Source organism: Arachis hypogaea, chromosome 15 (assembly GCF_003086295.3).
Source record: "Arachis hypogaea cultivar Tifrunner chromosome 15, arahy.Tifrunner.gnm2.J5K5, whole genome shotgun sequence".
NCBI lineage: Eukaryota > Viridiplantae > Streptophyta > Magnoliopsida > Fabales > Fabaceae > Arachis > Arachis hypogaea.
Window position 1 is genome coordinate 60415215 of NC_092050.1, and position 10995 is coordinate 60426209.

General features: G+C 38.9%; 1 non-coding gene across 1 annotated transcript; it reads left to right on the top strand.

Moving 5' to 3' along the window:
- Positions 1-10468: 10468 nt before the first annotated feature.
- Positions 10469-10576, top strand: LOC112753900 (small nucleolar RNA R71). Its single transcript, XR_003178262.1, has one exon. It is a non-coding gene; the product is annotated as a small nucleolar RNA R71 (small nucleolar RNA).
- The last annotated feature ends 419 nt before the right edge of the window (positions 10577-10995 follow it).

The following is a 10995-nucleotide window of genomic DNA, read 5'->3' on the forward strand; positions in this document are numbered from 1 at the left end:
ATGGAGATGGTGAATATTGAGGTGGTGGTTCATGAGAGTAGTTGTGTTGGAAAGGTGGTGGTTCTGTGTATGGTTCATTTGGCTCATAAGGTGGTTGGTATGGTGGATACGGGTTAGGGTCATATGGAGGTGAATGGTTTTAGTTGGCTTGTGAGTGTTGTGGTCCAAAGTCATGTTGAGGAAAGGGTTCATAGGCATATGGTGGTGGTTGTTGATAGTCCATTGGAGGTGGTTGTTGCCATGAGGGTTGATCAAATTCTTGTGGCTCCTCCCATCTTTGATTGTTCCAACCTTGATGCCTGTTCTCATTGTAATTTCTTCTTCCTGCAACATAATTGTAACCAGACTCATAGCCAAAGGAGTGAGAGTTCATAGTAGCAAATAAAAATTAAAAACGAAAATAAAAACAAATTTAAATTAAAAGGTTATTTGAAATTTGAGTTTTAAATTTTGAATTTTCGAATTTTAATGAGGAAAGAGAAAAATAATAAAATGACACCAAACTAAAAATTTTTAGATTAAAACGAAGAAAACAACTAAGGACAACTTGAAGGTCAAGATGAACTCGAAGAACAACTTGAAAATCAAGATGAACACCGAGAAAATTTTTTTTGAAAAATTGTTTATAATTAAATAAAAACCAATAACCTCTTAATTTATGAAAAAAGAAAAAATAAAAACAAAAATAAAAACAAATAAACAGGTAAAAAAAAGCAAATATTTACAATAACCAATAATAAGGCACACGTTTGCAATTCCCCGGCAACAGCACCATTTTGATGAGAGAACTTTTGCGTGGTCTAGAAATTTGCAGATAAATTCTCGTTGCAAGTATAGTTTCTAAACCAACAAAAGTCCTTTCATACAAATGTTTTGGTTGTCACAAGTAACAAACCCCTTTAAAATTGATAACCGAAGTATTTAAACCTCGGGTCGTCTTCTCAAGGAATTGCAGGGAGGTATGTTCTTATTATTGGTTATGAGTTTGTAAATTGGGGTTCTGGAGTTTGGGCAATGGGCACAGGTATATTTTCAAAGCAATAAAAATAAATTAATAACTGTAAAATAAACTCTTGGCAAGGTATGAGAACTGGAAGTCCTATCCTGGTTATCCTTATCAATTGTAATGAGAATTGGATTTTTCTCCCACTTTGTTAACCTCTAACTATGAAGGTAAGTTAAGTGGATGAATTAATTTTTATTCCTCAGGTCCTAGTCTTTCCTTGGAAAAGGCTAGAGTTATTAGAACTTGAATTAATGAAATGAAGAAATCCAATTTTCAATCAACAATGAGTTTGATAACTCAAGTGTCTCCAATGACTCAACCAAAGGCAAAAGGGAAAAATTCAAATTATTTATATAATAAATAAAAGAGAGAACAATCATAAATCTGAATTACCTCAATTAGCACTAATAAAGATATCAAATGTAACATGGAAGAGTTCATAAATTAAATTAGAATAAATAAAAAGAACATTGAACCTGGGATTGAGAGTCACTCCTAAAACTAAGAGAAATCCTAAATCCTAATCCTAAGAGAGAGGAGAGAACCTCTCTCTCTAAAAACTACATCTAAAACTATGAAAAGTGAATTATGAAAGCTTGTGATTGTGAATGGATGCATTCTCCCACTTTATAGCCTCTAATCTGTGTTTTCTGGGCCGAGAACTGGGTCAAAAATAGCCCAGAAATCGCTGGAGAAGAAATCTGCCACGCTGATTTTCAGAACTGCGACGCGTCCGCATGGAGCACGCGTTCGTGTCATCTAGGGTCAGAGCAACTATGGCATATTATATATCAAATCGAAGCCCCGGACGTTAGCTTTCCAACGCAACTGAAACCGTGTCATTTGGACCTTTGTAGCTCAAGTTATGACCATTTGAGTGCGAAGAGGGTCAGGCTAGACAGCTTAGCAATTTCTCCAACTTCTTGTATTCCTTCCACTTTTGCATGCTTCCTTTCCATCCTCTGAGCCATTCCTGCCCTGTAATCTCTGAAATCACTTAACACACATATTAAGGCATCTAATGGTAATAAGAGAGGATTAAACATAGGGAACTTAAGGCCAAAGAAGCATGTTTTTAATCAAAGCACATATTTAGGAAGGTAAATGCAAAACCATGCAAATAGTATAAATAAGTGGGTAAAGAGTTGATAAAATCCACTCAATTGAGCACAAGATAAACCATAAAATAGTGGTTTATCAGAGGTTCAAACAAAACCGACATATAAGTCGTCTAAAAGCTCAACTTGCTAAAAACCCGAACATGCAAGTCAAGCTTGGGGGCTATGTATCGTATCCTATAAACTCGGAACTTTACGACTTATATCTCGGTTACGTTGAGCAATTCAAACCTGCAGTTAAACAAAATCTTATCATGTAAAATGTCACTCTCCAAGAATCTCAGCTTTAGCCGAGATTCACTCAAACTAACTCCTAAACAAATTCAAAAACTCAAGTCTATAAAAACGGCAACAACGTCAGTAAGTACACACAAGTCACAGGACAATAATTCCATCACTCTTGCTTCTCTTTAAAATTATATTCAACTGACTTGGGCGTCAGAGTCCTTTTTGCAGGTACCACGCTCGGGTTCATGTTCAAGGCTGATACTCCAAGTAACGGACGAAGTCATCTTTTCTAGGACTGACGTATAGCACGGAAAAGAGTATCCTTACCAGAACAATGACAATGCAAAATTCTGATTTAAAGACAATTAAGATGAGAGATTTGTCTAAAATAAAAAAAAATCCTCCTTACAAACATCGAATAGCCCATAACTAGAAAAGCGGTCAACATTATAACTCTACATGATCACAGGGATTGAGGGTCCAATCCTTGTCAAGTCTCAAATACAAAAAAGTGGAGACTAGTAGACTACAACTTTTTCAAAGAAGTAACTACCCTTAATAGTTTTTCCTTGAGGCACATAGACCAAAAGATCATGTTTAATCTAGATCCAAGAACTATCATGTTCAAGTACATGTCCTCAAAACCTCGTTCTAACTTATTTGAATGGCAGGGTAAAAGAGAGTCTGATATCAGAATTGAAGGGAGACCAAGAAGAACTACAAATTAGATTATCTGAACTTGTTCTTCGAGCTGAAAATCCAGTTGATAATGCTATTGATAGAGAAAATGACTCCAGTAAATATACCCAAAATTGACACCTATCCTCCCAATTTCATGAACCATCGGCTCTTCGTCAATGGCCAATCACAACCAGTACTACAAAGACAAAGAAAAATGTCAGTTAAATGGACAAACGAGGTGAGAAAACAAGTGTAAGGCCCCGTTAATTTGAAGTTGGCTTCATCTGAGAAGTGTAATACACAACCTAGCTCTCAAACGTGGTCCTAATAAAGAAACAAAATGAAAATGTATGTCGACTATTTCGACCTTAATAAAGCTTAACCCAAAGATGCTTTTCCACTTCCAGTCATAGGCATGTTGATAGACACACGATGCAAGTTACAAGTTCCTATCCTTTATGGATGTCCATTTGGGATACAACTAAATTCTGATGCACCATTCTGACGAAGAAAGGACTACTCTCTTCACTTCGAAGGGAACATATACTATTACATGAGGCTTGTTGTTTATCCTAAAGAATATTGGCGCTACCTACCAAAGGCTCATGACCAAGGAATTTAAGAACCTAGCCGCATTGAACATGAAATTTACATAAATGACATGTTGGCTAAAGCAAGGGATAAAACCTCATCAACAACTTGTATAAAATTTTCAGGCAATTAAAGGTGCATCAGATGTACAACATTGGGGTAGAAATGTTGATCCTAGGTTGGTGAAACATGTATAGCACCTCAGGGCACGACTGGCAGCCTTTTTCCATTTTCTCAGAGCATCGGTCTAGAAGGTAATCCCTTCTTTCCACCTTCTCAGATAGGAAGTTATCCTCAAATATATGTAAAAATGAAAAAAACTTTCCGTAAGTTATCCTCACTATCACAAATTCAGCCATGGTGGCTACTCTCATTCGTGGAGACAAGGCAAGGCATAAGTAACTGATTTATTTCATCTGCAAGGCTTTTCAGAATGCAAAATTGAGATACATTAGGCTTGGGAAGATATTTTAAGTTCTATAAATAATGACTAGATGGCTTTACTAGTATATGTAGAGTCATCACATTATAATAAGAATAGATAAAGTAATCTACAAGTCTCTCAAAAGTCAGACTTGACCAAAAGAATGCTGGCATGGGTTGGTGGTGAAATTATCACAAGCAATGGAAAATTTTCTTCTTGAGATGTCAACCCCAAGGGAAAGGGAATCCATAACATTATTAAAGCTCCATGTGAACGGAGGGTGTGACTGATGAGCGGATATTTTATACGTTTTTTGGCATTATTTTTATATAGTTATTAGTAATTTTTATTTAGTTTTCATTAAGTTTTTATAGTTTTTATTGTTAATTTTACATTTTTAGATTCTACTATGAGTTTTTGTATTTTTGTACAATTTTAGATATTTTCTGGCTGAAATTGAGGAGCTGGAGCAAAAGTCTGATTCAGAGACAGATAAAGCACTGCAGATGCTATCCAAATTTGATCTGCTTGCATTCGGAAGAGCTTTTATGGAGCTACAAATGTTCAAATGGAGCGCTTTCAATGGCTATGAAAATCTTACTTCCAGAGCTTTCCAGCAATATATAATAGTTGATACTTTGCTTCGGATTAGAAGGCCCAAAACTGGCGTTCAACGCCAGCTTCCTGCCCCCTTCCAGGCATCCAGCGCCCAAAGAGCAGAGACCAATGTACAAATGCCCAAAGAGGACCCCCTAGCTGGTGTTCAATACCCAAGAGACCTCATAGCACGTGGATCTCATCAAAGCTCAGTCCAAACACTCACCAAGTGGGCCCCAGAAGTGGATTTTAGCACTAAAAAGACCGTTTTACCCTTGCTAGTCATTTGTTTAGTATTTAACTGATTTTATTTATGTAATTCGGAGATCTTCGAACACCATTCAGCATCATTCACATTTTATATTGTATTTTTACTTCAGTATGAGTTTCTAAACCACCTAGATTGAGGGGAGGAGCCTTGCTGAGTCCCATGAATTAGTAAAAGTATTACTGTTTCTTCTTCGATCCGTGTTTGATCTATCTCTAAGATGTATAATCCGATCTTCATTGTGGTGAATAGGATGATCTAACCAATTAGCTCTGTTCATCACATTAAGACAAACGTACCTAACAAACACCCATGTCTACTTGGGTTCGTGTGAATACATGATTGGAAAGCATGAGCCAACAGCTATGTTTATACATCTCTCAGACGGCTAATCCATGACTTCATTGGAGATTTCTCGAGACACCAGTTCAGCTAATTTCCGGGAGATTAGGGTCTCTGTGGTATAGGATAGAATCCTAAGAATCAGCATCCTCTGATCCGGAAGATTAGACCTTGTCTGTGGCGTTTTGAGTAGGATCGCCAAGAGAATGGACTGCTATGCACTTCACCCTTCGTCAGATCGAATGACCACGGTGGTGCACGAAATTGTGATCATCAACAATGGTGCCAAAGACGTGGAGCTCTCAAACGTGAATCACACTTTGTCACAATTCCGCACAACTAACCATTAAGTGCACTGGGTCGTCCAAGTAATACCTTACGTGAGTAAGGGTCGATCCCACGGAGATTGTCGGCTTGAAGCAAGCTATGGTCATCTTGTAAATCTCAGTCAGGCAGATTCAAATGGTTATGGAGAATTGATAATTAAAAGATAAATAAAATATATAATAAAGATAGAGATACTTATGTAATTCATTGGTGAGAATTTCAGATAAGCGTATGAAGATGCTTTGTTCCTCCTGAACCTCTGCTTTCCTATTGCCTTCATCCAATCATTCATACTCCCTTCCATGGCAAGCTTTATGTTGGGCATCACCGTTGTCAATGGCTACTTCCTGTCCTCTCAGTGAAAATATTCCAAATGCGCTGTCACCGCACGACTAATCATCTGTCGGTTCTCGATCATGTTGGAATAGGATCCATTGATCCTTTTGCATCTGTCACACGCCCAACAATCGCGAGTATGAAGCTCATCACATTCATCCCTTACCAGATCCTACTCGGAATACCACAGACAAGGTTTAGACTTTCCGGATCTCAAGAATGACCGCCAATAGTTCTAGCCTATACCACAAAGGTTCCAATCTTGGATTAGAAACCCAAGAGATACGCATTCAAGCCATTGCTAGTAGAATAGAGGTGGTTGTCAGGCACATGTTCATAGGTGAGAATGATGATGAGTGTCACGGATCATCACATTCAACAAGTTGAAGAACGAATGAATATCTTAGAGAAGAAGTAGGCGTGAATTGAATAGAAGAACAATAGTAATTGTATTAATTCATGAAGAACAACAGAGCTCCACACCTTAATCTATGGTGTGTAGAAACTCCACTGTTGAAAATACATAAGAACAAAAGGTCCAGGTATGGCCGAATGGCCAGCCTCCCTAAGAGGGTTCAATCATCAAAACTTGATTCAAAGATGAAAATACAGTAGCAAAATGTCCTATTTATAGAGAACTAGTAGCCTAGGGTTACAGAAATAAGTAATTAATGCAGAAATCTTCTTCCGGGCCCACTTGGTGTGTGCTTGGGCTGAGCATTGAAGCTTCCATGTGTAGAGACTTTTCTTGGAGTTAAACGCCAGCTTTTGTACCAGTTTGGGCGTTTAACTCCAGCTTTTGTGCCAGTTCTGGCGTTTTGACGCCAGAATTCTTAAGTTGACTTGGAATGCCTGTTTAGGCCATCAAATCTCAAGTAAAGTATGGACTATTATATATTGCTGGAAAGTCCAGGATGTCTACTTTCCGAAGCAACTGAGAGCGCGCCAATTGGGCTTCTGTAGCTCCAGGAAATCCACTTCGAGTGCAGGGAGGTCAGAATCCAACAGCATCTGTAGTCCTTTTTCAGCCTCTGAATCAGATTTTTGTTCAGGTCCCTCAATTTTAGCCAGAAAATACCTGAAATCACAGAAAAACACACAAACTCATAGTAAAGTCCAGAAATGTGATTTTTATTTAAAAACTAATAAAAACATAATAAAAACTAACTAAAATATACTAAAAACATACTAAAAACAATGCCAAAAAGCGTATAAATTATCCGCTCATCACAACACCAAACCCCAAGCAACTAAAAATCAAATAGAATAAAAAGAATAGAATGTACAATAAATTCCAAAAACATCTATGAAGATCAGTATTAATTAGATGAGCGGGGCTTTTAGCTTTTTGCTTCTGAACAGTTTTGGCATCTCACTTTATCTCTTGAAGTTCAGAATGATTGGCATCTATAGGAACTCAGAATTCGGATAGTGTTATTGATTCTCCTAGTTAAGTATGTTGATTCTTGAACACAGCTACTTTATGAGTCTTGGCCGTGACCCAAAGCATTTTATTTTCCAATATTATCACCGGATACATAAATGCCACAGACATATAACTGGTTGAACCTTTTCAGATTGTGACTCAGCTTTACTAGAGTCCCCAATTAGAGGTGTCCAGAGCTCTTAAGCACACTCTTTTTGCTTTTGGACCACGACTTTAACCGCTCAGTCTCAAGTTTTCACTTGACACCTTCACGCCACAAGCACATGGTTAGGGACAGCTTGGTTTAGCCGCTTAGGCCAGGATTTTATTCCTGTGGGCCCTCCTATCCACTGATGCTCAAAGCCTTGGATCCCCTTTTTTTATTTTACCCTTGCCTTTTGGTTTAAAGGGCTATTGGCTTTTTTCGCTTGCTTTTTCTTTTTCTTTCTCTCTCTCTCTCTTTTTTTTGCATATATATATTTTTTTTCTACAAGCTTTTCATTGCTTTTTCTTGCTTCAAGAATCAATTTTATGATTTTTCAGATTATCAAATAACATTTCTCCTTTTTCCATTATTCTTTCAAGAGCCAACAATTTTAACATTCTTAAACAACAAATTCAAAAATATGCACTGTTCACGCATTCATTCAGAAAGACAAAAAGTAACGCTTTTACCACACCAAACTTAGGTTTGTTCGTCCTCGAGCAAAAGAAGAAAGAAGAGAGTAGAAGAAGAAGAAATAGAGGAGATGGAGGGGGCTTAGTGTTTCAGCCAAGGGGGAGAAGTAGTGTGTATGTTGTGTGAAAATGAAGGAGTGAATATGGGTTTATATAGGAGTGGAGAGGGGGGTATGGTTCGGCCATTATGGGTGGGTTTGGGTGGGATTTGATAGGTGAGGGGTTTTTGGGGAAGAGGTATTGAGGTGATTGGTGAATGGGTGAAGAAGAGAGAGAGAGGTGGGGTAGGTGGGGATCCTGTGGGGTCCACAGATCCTGAGGTGTCAAGGATTTTTCATCCCTGTACCAAGTGGCGTGCAAAACGCCGTTTTTTGCCAATCCTGGCGTTAAACGCCAGGTCGCTGCCCATTTCTAGCGTTTAATGCCAGCTTCTTGCCCTTTTCTGGCATTAAACGCCAGCTCTGTGCCCATTTCTGGCGTTAAATGCCCAGAATGGTGCCAGACTGGGCGTTTAACGCCCATTCTGCTACCCTTACTGGCGTTTAAACGCCAGTAAGCTTCTCCTCCAAGGTGTTTTATTTTTCATTCTATTTTTCAGTCTGTTTTTGCTTTTTCAATTGTTTTTGTGACTTCACATGATCATCAACCTACAGAAAACATAAAATAACAAAAGAAAATAGAAATTTAACATAGATAATTAAAGATTGAGTTGCCTCCCAACAAGCGCTTCTTTAATGCCAATAGCTTGACAGTGGGCTCTCATGGAGCCTCACAGATGTTCAGAGCATATCCTCCCAACACCAAACTTAGAGGTTGGTTGTGGCCTCCCAACACCAAAGTTAGAGTTTGAATGTTGGGATTTTATTTGACTCTGCATTGAGAGAAGCTTTTCATGCTTCTTCTCCATGGTTACAGAGGGAGACTCTTGAGCGTTAAATACAAGGGAGTCCTCATTCACTTGAAGAATTAATTCTCCTCTGTCAACATCAATCACAACTTTTGCTGTGGCTAGGAAGGGTCTGCCAAGGATGATGGATTCATCCATACACTTCCCAGTGTCTAGGATTATGAAATCAGCAGGGATGTAATGGTCTTCAACCTTTACCAAGACATCCTCTACAAGTCCATAAGCTTGTTTCCTTGAATTTTCTGCCATCTCTAATGAGATTCTTGCAGCTTGCACCTCAATGATCCCTAACTTCTCTATTACAGAGAGAGGCATGAGGTTTATGCTTGACCCTAGGTCACACAGAGCTTTCTCAAAGGTCATGATGCCTATGGTACAAGGTATTGAGAACTTTCCAGGATCTTGTCTCTTTAGAGGTAATTTCTGCCTAGTCAAGTCATCCAGTTCTTTAGTGAGCAATGGAGGTTCATTCTCCCAAGTCTCATTACCAAATAACTTGGCGTTTAGCTTCATGATTGCTCCAAGGTACTTAGAAACTTGCTCTTCAGTAACATCTTCATCCTTTTCAAAGGAAGAATACTCATCAGAGCTCATGAATGGCAGGAGTAAATTCAATGGAATCTCTATGGTCTCTGTGTGAGCCTCAGATTCCCATGGTTTCTCATCAGGGAATTCCATGAAGGCCAGTGAACGTCCATTGAGGTCTTCCTCAGTAGAGATCACTGCCTCTTCCTCCTCTCCAGGTTCGGCCATGTGAGACGTGTTTATGGCCTTGCACCCTCTCTTTGGATTCTCTTCTGTATTGCTTGGGAGAATACTAGGAGGGAGTTCAGTAATTTTCTTACTCAGCTGACCCACTTGTGCCTCCAAATTTCTAATGGAGGACCTTGTTTCAGTCATGAAACTTTGAGTGGTTTTAATTAGATCAGAGACTATAGTTGCTAAGTCAGAGTGGCTCTGCTTAGAATCCTCTGTCTGTTGCTGAGAAGATGATGGAAAAGGCATACTATTGCTAAACCTGTTTCTTCCACCATTACTGTTGTTGAAACCTTGTTGAGGTCTTTGTTGATCCTTCCATGAGAGATTTAGATGATTTCTCCATGAAGGATTATAGGTGTTTCCATAGGGTTCTCCCATGTAATTCACCTCTTCCATTGCTGGGTTCTCAGGATCATAAGCTTCTTCTTCAGATGAAGCTTCTTCTTCAGATGAAGCTTCTTTGGTACTGCCTGTTGCTGCTTGCATTCCAGACAGACTCTGAGAAATCATATTGACTTGTTGAGTCAATATTTTGTTCTGAGCCAGTATGGCATTCAGAGTATCAATCTCAAGAACTCCTTTCTTCTGCTTTGTCCCATTATTCACAGGGTTCCTTTCAGAAGTGTATATGAATTGGTGATTTGCAACCATCTCAATGAGTTCCTGAGCTTCTGCAAGCATCTTCTTCAGATGAAAAGATCCTCCAGCATAGCTGTCCAATGACATCTTGGACAGTTCAGACAGACCATCATAGAAGATACATATGATGCTCCATTCTGAAAGCATGTCAGAAGGGCACCTTCTGATTAATTTCTTGTATCTTTCCCAAGCTTCATAGAGGGATTCACCTTCCTTCTGTCTAAAGGTTTGGACTTCCACTCTAAGCTTACTCAATTTTTGAGGTGGAAAGAACTTTGCCAAGAAGGCATTGACTAGCTTTTCCCAAGAGTTCAGGCTTTCCTTAGGTTGTGAATCCAACCATATCCTAGCTCTGTCTCTTACAGCAAAGGAAAAAAGCACAAGTCTATAGACCTCGGGATCAATCCCATTGGTCTTGACAGTGTCACAGATTTGTAAGAATTCAGCTAAGAACTGATGAGGATCTTCCAATGGAAGTCCATGAAACTTGCAATTCTGTTGCATCAGAGAAACTAATTGAGGCTTAAGCTCAAAGTTGTTTGCTCCAATGGCAGGGATTGAGATGCTTCTCCCATAGAAGTCGGGAGTAGGTGCAGTAAAGTCACCAAGCACCTTCCTTGCATTGTTGGCATTGTTGTTGTTTTCGGCTGCCATGGCTTCTTCTTGTT